The following is a 23,436-nucleotide window of genomic DNA, read 5'->3' as shown; positions in this document are numbered from 1 at the left end:
ACGCTTGTCTCTACTTTGGCTGGATGTCTTGGCATTTCAAATGTGGCTGAGGTTATTACTTATTTGGGTTTACCAATTTCGGCTAGCAGACTTCGTATTTCTCATTTTCAACCATTGATTGATAAAATTGCTGGACTTCTTGAGGGCTGGAAGATTAAATTCTTATCATTTGCGGGTAGAGTTCAGTTTTTAAAGTTTACTATCAGCAATACTATTGCTTACTGGATCCGGGGAAGTATTATCGCTTGATGTCAAAACCAACATTTTGACTATACTTCTTAGCTTCTAGGAGACTCTTATTAAAGAATAATGATCTATTATAAAAGAACGAATTCTTGAAATCAGATCCAAATCCTTCAGACCCCTCTAATTCCACAATGAAATTTATTATCTGTAGTTCATGTCTACTATATTATATTTTAACTTCATTAATTATTATGAAGAGGTAATGGATGATATATATTATAATTATTTCAACTGAGTCAGGCCCTATAATTTTTCCCTTTTTGAGTTTTCCTATTAAAAATATCGATGTCTCTTATAACTCTTCTTTTATCTAAGTTTGCTAGATCTTCATACAATGTTAAGATATTAAACATATTCTCTCTTATGTTATGAATATTTTACCACAAAATATTAATCATTACTTTTACACTGCTTTCTTTTTTCAACCAACAAATAGCCACTAAATAAGAGAGGTCATGAAAAGTGAAAGGATAATACAGCCGAGCGAGAAATAAAAATTTAGATATGTCTAACATTACGAAAAAATAGAGCTATCACAACACAAATTTGAACTTTTCCCGGCAGTTTTCCCGCCACAAATTTGCATGCATCAGTTTTAAAATCGTTGGATGCTCGCCTTGATTGCAATGCGCTGAATAAGTTTTTAAACAAAATTCATTTAATTATAACATACAACTCATTCAATAAGCACCGTAATAGCCCATATATAATGGCCATAAATGATTGAGCTTAATACCTCAAGAAAAATGTCACAATAACTGACAAAATATCACAAAAAAAATAATAACAATCAATTTTATGCTTGTGCAATCATATCAAATTGCAAAACATGATGAGTCATATATCCTTGATAGTAACAAGAAATCAAAATGGTAAGATTCTTTCATATTATCATATAACTCTCACTGACATCAAATGATTTCACAAATAATTTTACAACTAATAGTCAAACAAATTTTTAGTTTTTAGTTTTTATTTTTTTTAACAGACTTTTTAGTTTAAGAGTATTTAATCATGTGAAATAAATAAGTGGCATTCAAGTCTCTTTAAAAGGCTAGGATGACAAGGCTTCCTACAAATCAATAGAAAGCTAGGAAGCAAAGGATGGCAAGGCTTCCTACAAATCAGAGGATATTTGACAGTGACTACTATTTTGACAGAAAAATTTCTTAAAGATTCCATTGGAAGCTACAGTTTGCTTCCAATGTCCATGTGTCAAGTATATAAGAAGAATTATTTTGTGCGGAGTGCGGAGGGCAGGAGACCAATAAAAATATGTCACATCACTTTATTAGTGGGTACCCAGCTCGGTACCGCTGGGGGTATCCAGTGCTTAACTGGACGGTTCTCCCGTCCGGTCTCCGCACATAATAAAAGCTCCAAGTATAAGGCTCAACCATTCAATTGAACTCAATTTGTAATATAAGATTCTCACATTGATAGGTGGATGAAATAACCAAGGTCGGCTTCAACAAGAATACTGGGGGATCATTTTGATTGATTGTAGTAAGGAAATTTATTTTAAAAGTTGTTATAGCTGTTATATTTAGTTTTGGCTCAACTTTTTGTGTTATTTTTTTTTTTTTTAAATTATGATGAAAACTAATGAGTTTTTCACAACTAGATTTTCTACAATTTCTAAAAAAAATAATCCAAAATAATTCTATAGATATTTTTACAGCAATCACAATCATCCCAAATAAAAAAAAATAATAATTTTATAAGTTTAATTGTACCATTTTTTAGAGAGATTTGTATGCATAGAAATCATTTCATCTTCTATTTCATGTCGAGTAGAAGGAAATGAAAGACCTAATGGATTACATAACAAGTCAATGCAAATAGTGCTATGTGATACCCTCGAAGCTTGTTGCTAAATTTCAGAAGAAGAAAAAAGATTCCATTCTAGCAGAATATCTAAACAACGATCTTTTATCACACAAATCCATATAAGCCTTGTATGCTATACTTGCTATGGTTAGGTTACTCAAGGAATGGAAAGAACACAACAATAAAACTACACAAGAATTTCAACTGAATCCACAAAAGACTAGTAAAAAAAAGAAGATGATGAAAGCATTTCAAATTAAACCACAAGCTAGACATAGATGGAATAGGGCTGCAAGCTCACACTAGCATGAGAGCTCGTGATTGGAGACAAACCGGCCAAGAAGATGAATAAGTAGAAGGGTGCGACCGGGATGAGCGAGTGGACGAGGGCTTCGACACAATCTTTCGCTCAGAGTGAAGGCTTAAGGGTCCAAAATGCACGGAACAAGAGGGAAAAGGGAAGAGGGAATTAGGGTAAGCCGAGAGTGCCAAATCGCGTATAAGATCGGGAAGGTGGAGGGATTTTAACATCGATCGAAACCAGTGTTATATGCACCAGTAAAAACCGGTCCAAATAATAGCGGTTAAAGCCAGTGCGAAATGAGGGTTCTCACAGCAGTTTTGTCCCACTATGTGGGGTCGGCTACATGAATCCTTTTTCGCCATTGTGACCAGTTAAAAGTCATGAAACAATATCTTCCTTAGAAATCTAAATGAAATTAAGTTTATCTCGTATATACGACTATCTGATTTCATTAATAAAACATTTTATGTTTCCCCGCCAAAGTCATAGAAAACAAAAACTACTAACTATATATCATCATGGAGGATGAAATCATCTCTTTATATACTAGCATAATTATTCAGGATCAGAATTGAGATACTGGAACCACTCTTCACCAGCCTCCTCTACAATTTCACAATTCATAGATTCCTCACTCTCTAAACTCTCCTTCCACGAGTCCTTCATCATTCCACTTGCAGTCCTCAACCTCCTTTCGTTTCCAGAGCAAAAATTGAAAGATCCTTTTCGAGCTCTATTCGCCTTCTTCGGTAAGCTTTTCTTCGTCTTGCTATGAGAGCTCATGTGTCCTCCAAAAGCTTGAGCATTTGGGAACTCATGGCCACGAAAATGAAAAAAATATTATATGAGGATACTGTAACAAAGAATTGATTAGGATTGACCTCAAAGTTTTAGAATTTACTTCAGATAAATGTAATATACGAGTAATTTGTTTGACAATACTCAGTTCCCTTTAAGTATCAAAAACAATATCAATGTGAGAAGTAACTTACCAAGTGCAAGGTGCAACCACAATTCTATCACAAAGCGTGTCATAAGTCTCCAGTAACTTCCCATCCCAGTAGCGATCTTCAAAAGAGACAGTCATCCGAATCCTCCGAACAGTTTCATCTGGACATCTCGAAGTTTTGTCAAAGCAGGCAGGCATTACTGATCCAGAAGAAGTCTCAACCTTTCAAATGCATTAACATGTAAAACTTTTAACCACATAATTGAAGAAATATAGCTTGAAAAATGATGACCCATCATCATCAAAAACCTTAAGACCGGGAATGAATAATAAACAATCTCATATGATATGTAATGAGGGCCGGAGGTAATGAATAACCGCTTGGAATGATATGCCTTCCTCCTGATTGATTGCTACCATTGATCAGCTGCAATTATAATCAAGCAGCCATGGAAGCTGGAGCTTAAGTATTTCACTGCTGGAGAAAAAAGAAAGGACAAATACAAATGATGGCAAGTCAGGCTTGGATGGGTTTGTCCTCAAAGCTACTGATCAGATGAACCTGGATTTGAGTAGATATTTGAAATTCAGTCACTGGACAACTACACCAATCAAACTCATCAAGATTACTAAGAAAACTTGAGAAAAGATAACAAAGACATTCATCCAAAGCTGCATCGACATCAATATCAACAACTAAGACAACATCTGTGTTAGGCCCATGTCAACAACTTTTACAAAATCCATATGGCTGATGGAGATCCATATGATAGATCAATATCATGTGTTAATACATCCATCAAAATCGACCAAGTATTTCAAAGAATATAGCAGTTTTTATACTGTAGTTTAATATCTTCCTTACATTTTAGTATTCCGGTTACATATAACCAGACCGACGCAAGTTGTTGCTTCATCTGTTCCCACAAACTACAAGAGAAAAATCATGTTGAATTACTATAAACAAAATTTGATGCATAAAGCGAAAACCAAAAAAGACTACCTTCAAGTTCAATCCTTGCGTTAGAATTCAAGAGAAAAAATTTCTTAAGAACAAAGGAGCAATATTATAGAAGAGGACTTCAAAATGAGTCAATGAGAACACGAAAAAAAGTTTAATAACACCTAGACTGGAAACCGCTAGAACACAAAAATTTATGAGAGAGAGAGAGAGAACAAGAAAAAAATTTTTGGCCGCCAACTCTAATTCAGCCAGAACTCTACTGCCGCATATCCATAGCATCTTCCCATATATCATAATCCCAACTATTTGAGGCAGTGTTGTTAAAGTGTGGTTTAAAATCCAAACATTGCATTATTGCAATGTCATCAGCGGGAACTTCGTTTATGAATCATGGTTTAAAAGAGCATGCAATGCACCGTCAAGCATGAAAACACATGTGAAAATAGCTAATGTTTCGCTACGGCTTTTGGTTTGATTCAGATTCTGGTTCATTCGACGGTTTATTGAGATATAATAAAAGGGAGGGAGAAACTTAGGATTAGCAATTGCGGAAGCCTATCTATTATAGCACACTTGTGTGTTCTGACTCGATTTATAGCAATGGCATTTGACTTCATCTTCACGAGCAGCACTCAACTACGTCTCTATTAGCAGCACTCGTCTCCATTTTTGTCAGCAACGCTCGTCTTCATTGATAGAAGCGTCATCTTGGTCTTTGTTGCATCATTTGTGCGTCCATTTTGCTTCCTCCAGTAGAAGAACTCGTTGCTTGACCATTTCTAGCATTTGACTTGCTTCGTTGAGGCCTCGAATTTCGTGCTCGATCATCTCCTCGGTCACTAATTCATAAGGTCATTTTTAACTAAATCAACACTAAATAGTAAATATTATTTATGCATCATAGTTCTCTACCTATATTTCTAACATTTTTAAAATCAAAAGAAAAATTTATATGAATAAGAATGCTTAGGTTGAAAGACTCCTATTTGTTCGTTATCTTTTGAAGGACATTTGTTAGAAAATTTACTTCATATGATTAGTTGTAAAATAATGAAAGTGTTATGCATTGAAGTGATTTTTTTTTACTTTTGTAGCTATATATATTTTCTAAATATCATATGAATTTAATAATTTTTTTAATATTTCAAATAAATAAATTACATTTTCCATATGAGAATTTTTGGAAGAATATTTTCTCATCATTTCTTAAGAAGAATAGATTTATGCCAAGTATATTGTTTCGATTGTAGTCTCTATAAATTAAGTATTAATAAAATCAAAATGTTATTTTGCATTTAATTAGTATGAAAAAACAATATGGACCGGGATCTTTTTGCTTCTATTCTTTGATCTATTTAATTTAAGAAAAAAAATTATAAATTGTTAGGAATTGGTCCAATTTTAGGATGGTTGATTCCTAGGCTCATTTTATCCTAATAAGTCTTTATATATAGAGAGGTTGTAATAGGCTTTTACAATCCAAGCCAAAATAAATAAGATTAGTTTTTGTTTTCTATCTCCCCCTCTCTCTCCCTCTCCCTCCCTCTCTCTCAATCCAATAAGAACAAGAAACTCCCCTCCTCAAGAAATCCCAACATAGATAATGCACCAAAATATATGGGTCTTATTTTGTTGAACATTTATGCTAAAGTTGAAATTTCTATTATTTAAAGGAAGTTAATTTTAATGTAAGATAGTAAATTCAGTTTTTACCTATTTTGTATGAAAGATATGGCTGATTCTAAAAATGAAAGCAAGGATCTGGCTTGAAAGTATAGGAAGTTAATATTTGAGTGAAATACTTGTTGCCAAATATGTATTAATTGTGATAACGAGACAAATGGAGATACATCTCATGCCAATGAGCATCTTATTGGTCCTTCTGGAACATCCAAAAAAAATAATGTGACTAAATTCAAGAAGATTCCTTCAAATGTAAAGAAAGAGTTAGTTGTTTGACAACAAGGAACAAAAAAGTTGAAGCAAAATTTATGTTAATATACTAATAGGGTGATAGAGACTAGAAAAAAGAATATATTTAAATGTTTGTTCACAGTGGAAAAAGATCATTCAAATCAAGTTATGGAACAGGAAGTATCAATTAATTTATCATAGGGTTAAAATTCCTTAAGATGAAAAATCCTATAGAACATTTCCTATATCTAGAACCTTAAGAAGAAGTTTAAAAACTTAAATATATATGTGCTAAAGGTAAATCAAAGAAAATTTAGAGGAAGAATTAATGGATGGAATCACATAATATATAGATAGATGTTTCATCCACAATAGAAGAGCATCAACATAAGTCAATCGCAAGTGGTCTAAGTACAAACAAGAGGTTCATCCACAATGAAGGCTAGTGCGTCTTGACCTACATCTATATTTGTTGTTATAATGAAAGAGCAGATGAGATTAACTCTTAAGAAAAATATTAAGTTCTTGAAAAAAAGAATTCTATCTAAAGGATACAGAGATTATATTAATAAAAGAGTTTATAATGACTAACTATTTTTCTAGAACTTGTTAAATGAAATTTAATATTTTATGTATTTAATGTTATTTTTTGCAATGAATTAAATATATTTTATGCAATTTTGAAGTTCTATTATTTTACATCAAGCTACTATGCTACTTTTAATCTTTTGTTAATTCCTATGCATGACAAAATTTGTTAAAATTTTCAATTTGCAAGTTCACATTTAAATTTTGACTTCTTAGATATGTATATCACATTTAACTTCAAATTTATATCAAGTTATAAGTTATTTATTAGATAATTTATATTTTACAATTGCTAGTAAATGTATCATTATATATTTTTTTAAAGTACTACTTGATGTTTAGGTTATTCTAAACACTTCTATTGCATAGTCTTATTGCATCTATGAGCTCCATATTAAAAATTATGATGATCATCATGATTAGTAAGTAGTGATTAGAAAGTAACATTGCATTAGAAGTATTAATTCAATAGAGATCCATGCATCCTAAAAGAAGTCTAGAAGAGAATTTAGCTTCTTTCAACATAATCAAAATTGTTAAGGAGGTTCATCAATTATAAGGGTAATCAAAATATACAGATGAAGTAGAAGGAAAAGCTCCACTGAAAAATTCAATACATGTCCCAGGCATAGTTGGCGACTAACCAAGCATCAAAACTTAAACTAATTTTGAATTTCATGAAAGAATTTGAAATCTAAATTGAATGATACATGCACTGATGATGATCATAAATACCACTTGAAACAAAACAATTCTTCATGTATAAGAAAATAAAAAAGATCGCTGAAAAAATTTGATGAAAAGCAAGAATGGATCCAATTCCATCAAAATTCTCTTCACAATTACAAAATCCATCCTTGTTATGCAGGGTATGGAGAAAGTTTAAGTAGTAGGGGTAATATTGAGTCAAGTTCGAGTGAATCAGCCTCAAGTTACATAAATAGTTTGAATGACTCAAGCAAAGTTCAGCTTGAGTAGAAAGCAATTGATTTTAAGCTGATTCAAATCTCTCTCTCTCTCAGTTCACACACACGCGCGCACACGCACACATATTGAGTCAATTTCCGGAAAAATCAAACTAACATCAAACGAGCCGTCTTTGAGTTGAAGCAAATCTTTTTCAACTTACTGCCAACTAAAATTAGACCTATTAACGAGCAAGCTTTAACTTTCCAACACAATTTCCAACATAATTATCATCCCTAGCAAGCAGCATTACCTTAAATTACCCAAATTAGGGAGACTTTTTGATTTTTTGAACTCAACACCTCCAATCAAGATGGAGGTAAAAAACCATGGTTCCATGCCCACACTCTATCCAAACCCCTACTGCACAAAAAAAAAATAATAATCGCAATATCCTCTCGGAAGGACAGATAAAAATAAAAACGACGGGCATCTAAACGCAATTATGATACTCTCGCTGGAACACATACAAGTACTTGGCTGGAGAGAACGGGAATTTTTCTCCGGCATCGCCTTGAGGCGATTTGAAGCTGCGATAAGCGTCGGATGTTCAAGCAGAAAAGAGCTCGCTACCCTAATCGTAAAAGAGCCGAATCGAAGTAAGTAACGAATTAACATTTCTTAAAGGCAAGAGGAGGAGAAGGAGATGAAAACCTTAAGAGAAGGGTCGGTGCTCGTAAGAGGAAGGCCATCGACGTAGATCATGGCCCTTTCGCCGGCGGCGAAGACGCTGGATGCGTAGCGGTGTGAAGCGACCGTCGCAGTTGAGGCGTGAGAAACGAAGAGGCTTTGATTAAATTTTTAGCAAAATTTTTAAAAGAATAATTTTAATTAATTGACTTAACAACTGCTTTACTTTTTCATATCCCAATCACATTTTCCTTTGAGAACTATTTTCTTAATGCTTCAAAAAAAATATAACAGAAAATTATTTTTTCTGTTGTCCAATTAAAAAAAAAAATACTTGTATAATGTTTATATGAACTAAAAGAAAGCTACATTTATCTTAACAGTTTCATATCTATCTTCATAAGAAGCTGAGGTAATCTCAAATAAATTTTTACAGCCAATTTGAAATAGTTTTATGATTTATAATTTTCAGATTGTACTTTTCAGAAATGTTTATCCTGAAAAACTATATTTTAAGATTGAATTTATTATAATGTGTTTAAATGAGTTGAAAAAAAAAAAAAAAAAATGGAAACACAATACATATTTGTTTGGAGTGTTTGTAATTTTTTTATAAAAAAGATTTTAAAGTTGTTACAAAAAAATAAATTTTTAAATATTGTAAGAATTATAAATATGATTTTAAAAAAATAAATAATAACTTTTTTCACTACCATACTTGATTGCAAAAAACATCTTCTAGTCAAATTTTTTTTGAAAAGTAATGAAATAATAATAATTAAAAAATTAATATTAAAAAATTATATATATATATATATATATATATATGCCAATTTTTAGTGGACAACTATTTTTTCTTCTACTCCATTATTTAATAAAAATAAAATCAAATTCAAGAAAAATAAAAGCAATGCACATTCCAAATTAATTCAAATATTAAAATTCACTCTGCTCTCCTAAGAAAAATTTATTACACCAGAGCCTTCAATGCAAATACATACATGCATATAATGACCAAATTCATTCCCTATCTAAATCAGATTTTCCTCACAATCCTTTCCAAATATTTCCTTCTAATTCCTCTCTCCATTCTTTCCTTATTTAACAATCTCTTATTTTAGTTTCAAACTCAATATATACTACTCTCTTCTCCTCCTCTCTCTCTCTCTCTCTCTCTCTCTCTCTCTCTCTCTTCTCTGCTCTTCCATATGTTCTATAAGTACTGTAAACTCCAATTTCCATTGCTTCTTCTTCATCTTCTTCAAAAATGAGAAGTATCTATCAACATAAAGGATATTTTCAAATCAAATTCAACTGCATGGCATGTTTGTTCTTATTGCAATTAGATTTATTCAACTTACATGCATTGGGAGCCACTAACTCAAATAGGAGGAGATTGAGGAGATGAGAAGGCAATATAGAAAGAAGCAAGCATAGAGAGGAACAAGAAGGCGCAGCTATGGCTGTGGAGGAAAGCTCTGTGAATTGGAACTTACTTTGGGTAATGGTGATGGTGGGTTGGATTTGTCTTTGAGGTTTTGAGGTCTATTCGATAGCGTTGGAATTTATTATATAATATTGAGTGTCCCAATTGCATCATATATTATATATATATATATATAACATTTTTAATATTTATTGTTTCGTTATTATTATTTCATTACTTTTAAAAAAAAATGATGAGAAGATGTTTTTTTGCAACCAAGTATGCTAGTGAAGAAAGTTACTAATTAATTTTTTTTAAATCATATTTATAATTCTTAAAATATTTTAAAAATTATTTTTTGTAGCAACTTCAAAATCTTTTTTATAAAAAAATTACAAACACTCCAAACAAATATGTATAGTATACTCTCGATATTTTTTTTTGCAACTCCCACACATTATATATATATATATATATATGATGCAATTGAGACACTCAAATATTATATAAAAATTAGATATTAAACATATAAATACAATATGATATGTGTTTTCCTCACATATGTTATAGAACAATATGTATGTAATTCACCCAATAAAATAATAATGCCAAAACAACTACAAACAAAACAAACTAAATAAATCCATGTGGTAATAATCTGCAAACATTTAGATACTAAATGAGTTCCCCAACACCTAATAAAATGACTAACAACAATCGACCTCAAAGCCTCAAAGACAAATCCAACCCACCATCACCATTACCCAAAGTAAGTTCCAGATTCATAGAGCTTTCCTCCATAGCTATGACTGCCTTCTTGTTCCCTCTATGCTACTTCTTTCTATATTGCCTTGTCATCTCCTCAATCTCCTTCCTATGTGTAGTCTGGTAGCCTCCCAATGCCTGTAAGGTTGAATAAACCTTATTGCAATAAGAACAAACATGCCATGCAGTTGAATTTGATTGTGAAGAATATCCTTTCTGTTGATCAGATCTTCTCATTTTTTGAAGAAGATGAAAAAGAAGCAATGGAAGCTTGGAGTTTACAGTACTTATAGAAACATATGGAAGCTTGGAGGGAGAGAGAGAGAGAGAGAGAGAGAGTGTATATATTAGAGTTGGAAACTAAGTAAAGAGATTGTTAAATAAGGAAAAAAATGGAGAGAGGAATTAGAAGGAAATATTTGGAAAGGAATGGTGAGGAAATTCTGATTTATGATAGGGAGATGAACTTGGTCATTATATGCATGTATGGCTGCATTGAAGGCCTATGGTGTAATAATTTTTTCTTAAGGAGAGTAGAGTGATTTTTAATATTTGAATTAATTTGGAATGTGCATTGCTTCTTTTCTTTGAATTTGATTTATTATTATTGAAATAATGGGTGGAAGAAAAATAGTTGTCCAGTGCAAAATTGGCAATTTATATATGTTGAGTGTTAAATTGAGTAACCATGAATTAATGGAAAGGAATGTATGAAACCTATCAAAATTTTGTAGAAGCGAGTGTTTTAATAAAGGTACTAATTAAAGACTATTGTGATTCATGTGAAGCCTACTACAAAAAAATAAAAGGAATGATAATTTAGGTTTTCTTTGGGATAGGTTATTTATTGTTTTTTAAAGTAGTTTTCTAGAATAAAAATTTCAAATTTAAAAATTTTTTATTAAATTTTTTTTTAGAAAGCAGTAATAAAGCTATCCCAAACGAAACCTTAATGAATAGCTTTAAAATCTTTGTTATTTTAAAAACTAGCGTCATTCTACTTTTATTCATCAAAATCTCATTCAAATATTGAAATTTATGATAGATTTCCAACTCAATTTTTTAGTAAAATTCCAAATGATTTAATGTAGGTGTGTACTCGTTAAATGGTTGTATTTGGTATAATAGTTATTTAAATTGACAATTTGATATAATCAAATTTCCCTTGAAGATTATGATTTGGTTAGATTTGGGTTTAAGGATTCATGTTGGAATAATCCTTAATAAGTAATTACCCCTTCAACAGAAAGAAGAAGGGAGAGAACTATTGATTACTAAATTTGTTGGTTTCATCTCAGAGATAATTACAATTAATAATAATTTTTTATGGCTCTTGCGACTGATCGCTTCTTGTTACAAATTTTGTATTAAGGGGTTTCTCTAAAAGTAAGTGCAATATTTTGGTGAATATTAAAAATCTCAATTGTAAAAATTTTAGAATTTGCTGATCTTAATTTTGTACTTGATATATCATAAAAAATTTATCTTGGCTGTCACGATTCTCTAGGCAAAATTGAGTTGGAAACTTTCAAAATTAAATTCGTATCCATATGAACTATGATTTTAGCAAACTTATAGTCGAACTGAACTTCTCGAAAAGAAGAACCTAACGTCATCAAATTTGACTCAATCCGAGCCCAAATGGGACCAAATCAAAGATCGGATGAGCATTTGGACGGTTCAAACTATAAAATGGATAACCAAATGGTTTTTAAATGTGACATGCTTATAGTCGAATCGAGCGGCTCGACGAGACAAATCTAACGAGCCCATGAACGTCAAATTTTGATATCATTAAGACATTCAAATACCCAATAAACGGTCCACAATCAAGTGGATCAATATCAGTCGTCCATTCAAACCACTCCCAACATACCCTTGATCTCCCTCCTATTTACTGACTATGCTACTCCCCAAACACTATAAATAAATCTCACATTCTTCATTGTGGGGGGAGGTTCCAAGTAAGGAAGAGAGAGAAACTAGAGTTCTCATGCCACCGGACTCCTCCTCGACCATCATTGGACCACTAACCATCGCTAGACTATTACTATGCTTTTGCGTGTCCACCAACTAATGCCAGACTTCCACCCAACCACCAACTATGGTCTTTTTGACCTTCAATTCGTCACTAGACAATGGTCTTTCTAACCACTGTCCCCGACTATAGTCCTTCCGACCTCCATCACCAGACAACGATCTTTCTAACCACCATCACCCATCGACTATTGCTCTTCTAACCTTCGTTGCCCACCGACTACATTCCTTCCGACCTCCATCACTAGATAACTATTTTTTTGACCACTACAGTCCTTCCGACTTCCACCAAACTACGGTCATTCCAACCTCTATCACCAGATAACGGTAATTTTGACCACTATCACCCATCATTTATAGTCTTTCTAACCTCTATCACCCACCGACTACGATCTTTCCAACCTCCTTTTCTAGACATCGATCTTTCTAATCACTATCGCTTGCCGACTACGACCCTTTTGACCTCTATCACCATATAACAATCTTCCTGATAATCATTGCCTGCCAACTACGGTTCTTCCAACCTCCATCGCCAGACAATAGTCATTCTGACCACTATCGCCCCACGATTACGGTCCTTCCTACCACAGTCGCCAGACTGTGATCATCCCGACCTTCGTCGCCAAATAATAGTCTTTCTTACAACTGTCTCTAGCCGACTATGGTCCTCTTGACCTTCGTCACAAGACAATGGTCTTTTTGACAACTATCGCTCGCCGACTACAATCTTTTCGACCTCCGTCGCCCACTGACTATAATCTTTCGAACCTCAGTCACCAGACAATGGTTTTTCTGACCTTCATCACTAAACTTCGATCTTTCAAACTTCTATCGCCCGCCGACTACGGTCCTTCCAACCTCCGTCGCCAGACTATTATCTTTTTTACCTCTGTTGCCTGCCAAATACGGTCCTTCCAACTACCGCCACCCAACTACAGTCTTTTCGACCTCCGTCGCTCACCGACTATGATCCTGTAGACTAAACAAATATGTTTATATTGATTCTTCCAATTTTCAACTTGTAATGCATTCTATATGATGTATATTTGCTACATCAAGCCAATGCCTTCCCCCAAGGAAGGGTCTTATTTGTAATCAATTATAAACACTAGAAGATTCATTCAAAGTAGGCCAAGCCCTATAGTTTTTCCTCCTTTTAAGGGGTTTCCAAGTAAAAAACTATGGTGTCACTTATGAACACTACACCCTATTTTTTTATCTAATTGTATGTTGGATCTTCGTACAAAGCTTAGATGTTAAACTTTATATTTCTCTATCGCCATTAATATAATGCTAAGACGATAAACTTTATATTTCTCTACCGCCGCGAATACTCCTGGACACAACATATCACAAAAAAATAATAATAATAACATTCAATTTTATGCTTGTGCAATCATATCAAATTGCAAAACATGATGAGTCATATATCCTTGATAGTAACAAGAAAACAAAATGATAAGATTCTTTCATATTATCATATAACTCTCACTGACATCAAATGATTACACAAATAATAGTCAAGCAGACTTTTTAGTTTTTATTTTTATTTTATTTATTTTATTTTTTAACAGACTTTTTAGTTTAAGAGTATTGAATCATGTGAAATAAATAAGTGGTATTCAAGTCTCTTTAAAAGGCTAGGATGGCAAGGCTTCCTCTAAATCAATAGAAAGCTAGGAAGCAAAGGATGGCAAGGCTTCCTACAAATCAGAGGACATTTGACAGTGACTAATATTTTGACAGAAAAATTTCTCTGACAAGAAAAGATTCCACTGGAAGCTACAGCTTGCTTCCAATCTCCATGTGTCAAGTATATAAGAAGAATTATTCCGTGCGGAGTGTGGAGGGCGTCCGGAGATCAATAAAAATACATCATGTCACCGTATTAGTGGGTATCCAGTTCGGTACCGGCACCCGGTACCGATGGGTACCCAGTACTTAACCAGACGGTTCTCCCGTCCCATCACCGTATGAATAAAAGCTCCAAGTATAAGGCACAACCATTCAATTGAACTCAATTGGTAATATAAGATTCTCACATTGACATGTGGAAGAAAAAACCAAGGTTAGCTTCAACAAGAATACTGTGGGATCATTTTGATTGATTGTAGTAAGGAAATTTATTTTAAAAGTTGATGATTCTATTTTCGTTTATGTTATAAGAGAAAACTGGAATCATTATATTTGAGAAGTTTTAATTGTCTTTTTTAACTTTAAATTAAAATTAAACACCATATAAAATAATTTTTTTTTTTTTGTAAATATCGCTATTCCAGAATGAGTTTTCTAATTTCAATTAACCAAATGAATTGTGAGATTAATTAGGATTACTTTTTAGTTACTTTATTTTGCAAGTAGCTGTTATATTTAGGTTTGGCTCAACTTTTTGTGTTATTTTCTTAAAAAAATTATGATGAAAACTGATGAGTTTTCCACAACTAGATTTTCTACAATTTAAAAAAAAAAAATCCAAAATAATTCTAGGGCAAATTTTCAAATGGAGCATAGTTACTAAAAGTTTTAGGATTAGGAGCATAAAATAAAAAAAAATTAAAAAAGAGCATCCACGTGAATAGTAATAATCCCGTTTTTGAACAAAACCCAAAGCAATATGGCGTTTTGCATGGAAAACCCGATTGGGCTTTGCATTTTCAATAGAAAACGCAATCATACTCTGCATTTTCCATACAAAATGCAATTTAGGTGTGCGTTTTCTGTAGAAAGAAAGAATTTTAATTTAAATAATGACATAAAAAATTATTACTTGAGTTAAAAAATATCATTATACATATATTCAATTTTATTTAAATTATTTATAATTATTAACTTTTATTTATAATTAAAAGTTGAAAATAATTTTTTTTTTAAATTTTTTATATTGTGAGTTGAACTATAATAGTTATGAATTTAATAATTATAAGCTTAATAGCTATTACCTTTATTATAATAATAAATATTTTTAGGAAGTTATTATTTAGATACTTTACCAGCAATCACAATCATCCAAAATAAAAAAAAGAAATTTGTAAGTTTAATGTACCATTTTTAGAGAGATTTGTATGCATAGAAATCATCTATCATACTCTCTTTTTATGTGAGTAGAAGGAAATGAAAGAACCCTAATGGATTACATAACAAGACAATGCAAACTAGTTGCATACTGGAAACCATAGAAGCCTTGTTGCTAAATTCAGAAGAAGGAAAAAGATCGATTCTAGCAGAATGATCTAAACAACAGATCCTTTTATCAGCACAAATCCTTATAAGCCCTTGTATATGCCTATACTGGCATGGTTTAGGTTACTCTTAGGAATATTGGAAAGAGCACAACAATAAGAATGAAACCATAAAGCTACATAAGCATTTCTACTGAATCCACAAAAGAATAGTAAAAAAAAAAAAAGATGATAAAAGTATTTCAAATGAAACCATAGTTAGGGATGGATGGAGTAGGACCGCATGCTTACATGAGCGTGAGAGTTCAGGATTGGGGACAAACCGGCCAAGGAGAGGAAGAAGTAGAATCGCGTGACCGGGATGAGCGAGCGGACAGAGCTTCGACATAATCTTTTGCTCCAATCGAAGGCTAAGGGTCACATAATGCACGAAACAAGAGAGAAGAGGGAATTAGGGCAACATGAGAGCATCGAATTGCTGATAAGATCGGGAAGGTGGTGGGATTTAAACATTGGTCAAAACCGGTGCTATTTGCACTGGAAAAAACCGGTCCAAATAGAAGTGGTCAAAACCGGTGCGAAATAGGAGTTCTGACAGCTGTTTTGAAACTGCCCCAAATAACTGTTGCGATTCTTTTTTTTGGGGGATTGGAAAACTCGATAAAATTGCTTAGTTTCTTTTTCTAACAATCAATAAAGGAAATAAATAAAGATAAGGAATATATCTAAGGCATCACAAATTCTAAACATACTAATACAAACATGTGAATTAGCTTAACTGCAAATAGTTAGTGCAATTCTTAATGATAAACTACTTCAACAATTCTTCTCTTTTAAATTTTTAAAATGCACTCAACTCCTCACTTTCCTTAAGAAATTAGGAAAAACAAATATTTAACTATCACACAACTTTATGCAAAGAAATAGTAATAACTTTAAGGTAATTTGGGATCATTTTTATCTTATTATTTTATTTTATATTTTGATATGAAATTAAACTTTTTGATATCATTAGAATATGTTATTTTAACTTTTATAAAATATCAAAGGAATTTACTTCAGTGGTGGTAGTGGCGGTCATTGGCAAATGGCAAGACATGAACAATGACAGGTATTGAGGCGATGACAATAATATTGATTTCTAACACTAATGGCAGCATATGAAAATTGCTTTAAAAACACTCAAAGTACATCATTTTGTTTGTTATTTTTAAAAATAGCTTGATTTATTTTTAAAAATAAAAATAAAAATAATCCCAAATAGAACTTCCCTTTTAGTTTCACTGACATATTTTTTCATAATATCTCCATTATGAAACAATATCTTCCTATAAATTAGAAATCCAAATGAAATCAAGTTTATCATGTATAAATGACTATCTGATTTCATTAATAAAACACTTTATGTTTCCCTACCAAAGTCATAGAAAACAAAAGCTACAAACTATATATAATCTAGAGGAAGAAATCATCTCTTCCATTGAACTCGACCATATATACCAGCATAATTATTCAGCATCAGAATTGAGATATTGGAACCACTCTTCGCCATTCTCCTCTACAATTTCACCATTTATAGATTCCTCACTCTCTAAACTCTCCTTCAACGAGTCCTTCATCATTCCTCTTGCCATCCTCAACCTACTTTCGTTTCTAGAGCAAAAATTGAAAGATCCTTTTCGAGCTCTATTCGTCTTCTTTGGCAAGCTTTTCTTCGTCTTGCTATGAGAGCTCATGTGTCCTCCAAAAGCTTGAGCATTTGGGAACTCATGGCCACAAAAGTTACACTTATAGATTCTTGAAACATCGCCACCGCATCGAACTTGACATTTCAAAAAATACCTCACAGCCTCCCAATCATGGTTGACAAGGTCTCCAAGAACATTGAATTTGCTCTTGCTCACTGAACTTTGATTCATGAGGTGATATATGTCTTGAGGAGGGTGAGAGATACTTTGATGTTTGTTGAAATCAAGTTTTTCGTTCATGACGTTGGATTCGGGCGTCGGTGAACTGGAATAAAAGGATTGATTTGGAATATAATCAACAAAAATGGGAGGCAATTGGGTTTGTTGCGGAAGAATGAAGCGATCAATACTATGATGATTAATGGTGTCTTGTATTGGTGTTAAGGGATTGAATTGAGGAAGAGAGGAGGATGACATGCTTTATACTATTGATGAGAATGAGGGGGTAAGTTATTTGTATTTGGGGGACTTTAAATAATCAGATTAAATGTCCTTTTTTTGGTAAGAAGATATCTTGAGAGATAATGAAAAGATTCTATTCATTCTATGAAATTTTGAAATATTTTTATTGCCAAATTTGGAATTACTGACATTAATATTGTGGGAAAATATCTTAAAATTTTGTTGAAATTATAACATTTCATTGGGCTTTTCTGAAAATATTGAATGTGTCCATAATGAGATTCCTTAATTGCAAGAAGCTTTATTTAGAACTTTTTTTGAGGTGTTTAATTACAATATGCATAATACTATATTCTATTTTATAAAATAAAGAGTTTTATTTGGAAAAATATAATTATAATTGCTTCTTTCATATTTTAAAAGCTTAATTATTCAGTTGGACGATATGAATGAAGGAAAGTTTCTGTCCTTATCTGCAGAATGGAAATTAGAGTTCCAATAAACGGTTCTCTTAAATGTTTACTTCTTATTTCTAAAAGATTTTTTCCCCATTTTTTCTTCATAGAAAATAAATGAAATTGTATTCATTATAAGCAGTTCATTGACATATTAATGATTACTTTCATTTGATTAATATATTTAAAATTTTGACAATAATTTTTATATAATTATCAGACATTAATATATTTGATTGTTAAAAAAAATCTAAAAAGTTCCGACCTTAAAAATGTCCTAGATTAGTTTTTGAAACGAAAAAAAAATATATTACTCTTCATTATGACTCCTTAGTAAGTTGATAAAGTCATGTTAGGACCCAAATTAACTTTGATGCTCTAAATCATGTGTGGTCCTAAATGACTGAAGCGTGGAAATTCTATAATTCTTTTAAAATTTTATTAGATTATAATTATTAGATTAAAATTTATCAATGGGCGGCACTTGACCTTACTAACAAGTTTGGCTAGCTAAAGCAAGATAATATGAGGGGGTAATCAATTAAGATGGATAGCATATTATAAACAAAACAACCTCTGTGAATAGTTAAAAACTTAAAATGATAGGAACTCCAAAAGATTTTTCTTAACACCTTATTTATATGGATATTGTTAAGAGAGCTAAATGAAATGTTAAACCTAAAACGATATAGAAAATATATGATTTATTTTGACAAGTACAATTTGACACAGTCATGTGGGCTAGGATGAAAGATACACATGACCATCTATTTTTAATGTGGTTCGGGATGCCTTTGCCTAGTACCCTAGGCCAGTCCTTAGGGACAAGTGCTTGGAGAAGCCCTCCATAATGGTCATCTTGGGCCAATCAATGAAGGAGAGTGCCTCAAACAAGGGGCGTACCTCTCATAGTGAGAAACTAGTCTTTTAAGTTGATTTATTATGAACTAATGACAAATGCAATTAATGGAACCATCATATTAGACTCTATATGTGTTTGCTTCCAGTGGTTTGGATAGGGTTATTTGAGGAAAATATATGGTTGTATCTAGGGTTAACATTTGTTGAGAGAGTCGAGTCCTCCTAAAATGAATGCCTCTTTGAGTGAATGGTTGTTGATGATAGCTCAATTTTTGTGCCTACAACATAAAAGGGAATAATTTCATACTTCAAACAACGACATAGAAGTGGGAACCTAAGTCCAAAAAGGAAGTAAGAAAAAGAGAAATAGAAGAGAAATAAGTGAAAAGGTGATACATAGAATTGACCTTTGCCTGAAAAGAAAAAGAAAAAAAGAAACATAGTACTTGAAATTACCATCCCTTGTAGAAGGACTGCTAATTAAGGTTTAATGTAATGTGGGATCTTCTTGTATTGTTTATTCTTGTCTTTATATATCTTAATGAATCATATAAACCTTCACGAAGTAAACAATAGAATATAAAGGGAGACTATCTTTTGATCTAATATTATCAATAACAAAACTTTGATACATCCGAGCTCTTAAGATATTAGGCATAAAATTATTTTTAAGTAATGATGAAAGATAACAATTAGGAGTAAGAACTACCTCTAATTAAAAGTTACCCTCACATAAAATAGGACCATTTAGATTATACACAATAGGTAACTCATTATGTTAATATCATTATTGACTTTCTTAGGGAGATGTTTGGTTTGGAGAAAAATATGAAGAAAGCATCAAAATAGTAATATTTATAGAAACCATTTGAGGGAGAGGGATTAATTGTGCTAATGATGAGATTTTAGACTCGAGAGCACTAATATCTATGGGATTTTTAGCACACTTACAAAGGGAATCATTATGCACAAATAGATGATAGTAACTACATAAATTAAATGGTCTTTTTAATTAACATTCTTTGATAATACATAACCAATGCCCATCAAATCAATCCATATTGAGCTAAGAAAATGTTAAGTTTGGTGACATTCGAGACAAAAATGAACATAAAAAATCTAAGAAATGAATTCATCGTCAAGGTTAAAGGGCCCAAAAGTATTTGTTCTTTTAACTTTTTTAAAGGCTATGATAGTGAGACGCCTTTAACTATGATTTACACTAACCATACCCCTCATAGGAGTTGAAGATGCTTAAATTATCTTGCTTGATTTTTAATATGACAAAGAATTAAATGCATCATCAAACTAAAGGGCCTTGGAGTACTTGTATTTTTCTTAGAGATTAACTGTAGTGATAATCTCATAAAATCATAATTTGTAATCACCAACAGCTGGTCAAGCTTACAACTTAGAAATTTAAGGAAGCTCCAATGGTGGAACTTATAGCTTGGAGATTTAATGAAGGTCAAAAGGTAGAAATGATAATCTTGTCATATAGGATAATTCTTAAGAAGAATATTGGTTGGATTTATCTTTTTTATCAAAAGCTTTAAAGTCCTTATATATGTAAATGCAAAGTTAAATATCTTGAAGATGCTCATAATTGAATTATTAATCCCAGGATACCTTTTGCAAGTTGATACACTGCAACCAGCCATTTGGGCCTTTTATTGTTTCTTATCTTGGGATTAGGTGTAGCAATCCAAAAATAAAAAAGTGTTTTAAAATATAAATTTTTTAATTTATGTTTGAACTGGAACGCTTCCGCGTTATACTTTTGAGTGCTATGTTGCTAGGTTTGAGAGCACTACAATGATAGAAAATGCCGCTGCGGCATTTGAATCTCTGTCCTACAGTCATTCTGGATTTGACATGTAGTGCTACAACGCTGGATATGAGCACTGTGACACTAGGCAACTAACAATATTTTTATTCTAAACATAAGCATTAAAGTATTCCAATGCTTCCACCTCCCTCATTTCAACGGTGACTTGATTGGGAAGGAAAGGGTGAAGGGAGAGGAAGAGGGGAGACAAAGGAGAGAGAAAGATAATTTTTTGTTGTTTTCATCCATCCTTTCTTTTGTAAAAATATTTTGATCATTGTAAGCAACTATCCTCTTACTCCTGTTTTCGATGATTTTGATTTCTATAGATTTTTCTCTCTTAAATATGTCAAAAAGGAATTATCTCATGATTACGTAATCTTTCACCACATAATTTTTTATATATTATAGATTTTTTCATTCTAAACAATTTGATATAATTTTATTGTATTTTCACAGGTTAAATATTTATATAAGAATTTTTGGGTAAAATAAGTAGAAAAAAATGCAGACTAGAATTGGGTCGAAAAGTGTTGTACTATGATTTGACATGATAAGATTGCAATGTAATATGTACTAAAATGATTGATATGGTTGAGTTATACAAGAATATAATATTGCTATTAGTTTGAATCTGATGTCATGTATGAATATGATGTATTGATTAATATAGAATGATTGATTGATATATGTGACCGATACATATAGCATATATATTGATTTATAGATTTTCTTATATGATTTAAAGAATACTGTTTCTATTTTATCTTATATTGATTTCAATTGTATGACTTTATTACTTGCTGGATTTTCATGCTTATTACGTGGTTATACATGATTTCAGGTAAATGTAAGGAGCCTATGTATTGAAGCATAGCTATAATAATATTTTAGTTTTCTTTCGATTCTTCTGGCTTATGTATATTCTTTTATAGTCTATAAAGGCTATTATATATATTATTTTGGACTGTATTGATATAATATAAATATTGACTAGTATAGTAATGTGAACTATGTTTTTCATTGATATTTATTTTTTTAATACAATCAACCAACTCTGAATGTTTATCCATCTGAGTGATGAATGAATAAAAATAGATTAAAAAGATAATAATATGAAAAAATAAGAATAAAAGAAATTCTTTCACTTTAAATTTTGGGGCGCCGTGATATTAGGATTATGTATCTTTCTTAAAGTGAAGGCCTCACTTTACATGTTGCTCTACTAGGGTATCAATTAATCTTTTTTTATAGAATTAAAAATTAGTTGAAATGACAGAGTGATTTTTGAAATATTTCATCTTTTAAATTGGCTCCAATCAGACCATCAAAGGCTTACATGCATGTGATGCATAATGCACTATGGCAATAATTTATGCTATATATTTTGTCCTACTCCAAAAGGCAGTTGGTGATGCATAACATTGAAGAGAATTTGAATTTCCTCCCGGCTCCTTTCAAAGGAGTGCATGAAAATTCTTAGATATTAATGTTTGGATAATAGAAAGCACGAGAATAGTAGGCTCTAACAAAGCACTAAAAGGCATGAAGGCATGCATAACGTGCATGGTATCTCTTGGTGTTAGAACAATGGGCATTAATTAATGATTATATGCACTGCCTATCATTTGTTTGTGCAATCATTCATTTACAAGCACAACATATCATGCATGCATGTAGTTGTGATTGAATGCATGCACGACCACTTAATGCATATACAAGAATACAAGTACTTGTACACGTAGGTGTGAGCACACACTATAGGAAAGTCGGTGATTTGAGGTGGAAATTTTTTTCCCAGAAGTATTCGTCGTCTTATTTGTAAGTCCGTTGCAAATCCACCACAAATCCGGATATGCATGTATGATGTCTTGCATGCATGCATGCTCGTTTACATGCATGTGCATTGTTAATTGTTTGCAATTCATGTGGTATGGTCAATCATGTACATGCAAGAAAGAGATCAATGTGTTTGAGAAAGGTATTGAGATTGAAAGGAAGAGGAGAATAGGAAGTAGAAAGGAATAAGAAAAAAGAGCGAGTCATAGAAAGTAAGAAGAAAAGACAATGGATGAGTGGCTTCGAGAGGGGGAGTGAGAGAATGAACAAGTGAGGAGGCATTTAGTGGGTTTAGAATTTTTTTTTATTTAGTTTATTATTTATTTATTTATTTATTTATTTGCATGCATATATGCATTACTTTTATAACTTTATATATATATATATATGTATGTATCTACGTACATACATATGTATCTACGTACATACGTATGTACATACGTACATACGTATGTATATACGTGTATAGATATATATATATATAGACCACACACATATTCAGATG

At 32.0% G+C, this 23,436-nt stretch overlaps 1 long non-coding RNA gene across 5 annotated transcripts; it reads right to left on the bottom strand.

The window, feature by feature from the left end:
• Window positions 1–2,717: 2,717 nt before the first annotated feature.
• LOC110097702 lies at window positions 2,718–8,126 on the bottom strand. 5 transcript variants are annotated; one of them, XR_003701080.1, is made up of 5 exons: window positions 8,015–8,126; window positions 4,195–4,259; window positions 3,373–3,891; window positions 2,967–3,233; window positions 2,718–2,772 (listed from the first exon to the last, which is right to left on the bottom strand). It is a non-coding gene; the product is annotated as an uncharacterized LOC110097702 (long non-coding RNA). The 5 variants fall into 5 exon arrangements; XR_003701082.1 differs by having other exon boundaries at window positions 2,967–3,551; window positions 3,639–3,891; XR_003701081.1 differs by having other exon boundaries at window positions 2,967–3,551; window positions 3,708–3,891.
• Between the last annotated feature and the right edge of the window lie 15,310 nt (window positions 8,127–23,436).

This window comes from Dendrobium catenatum, unplaced genomic scaffold, assembly GCF_001605985.2.
Source record: "Dendrobium catenatum unplaced genomic scaffold, ASM160598v2 fragScaff_scaffold_669, whole genome shotgun sequence".
Taxonomy (NCBI): Eukaryota; Viridiplantae; Streptophyta; class Magnoliopsida; order Asparagales; family Orchidaceae; genus Dendrobium; species Dendrobium catenatum.
This window is presented reverse-complemented; position numbering and strand designations above follow the sequence as displayed.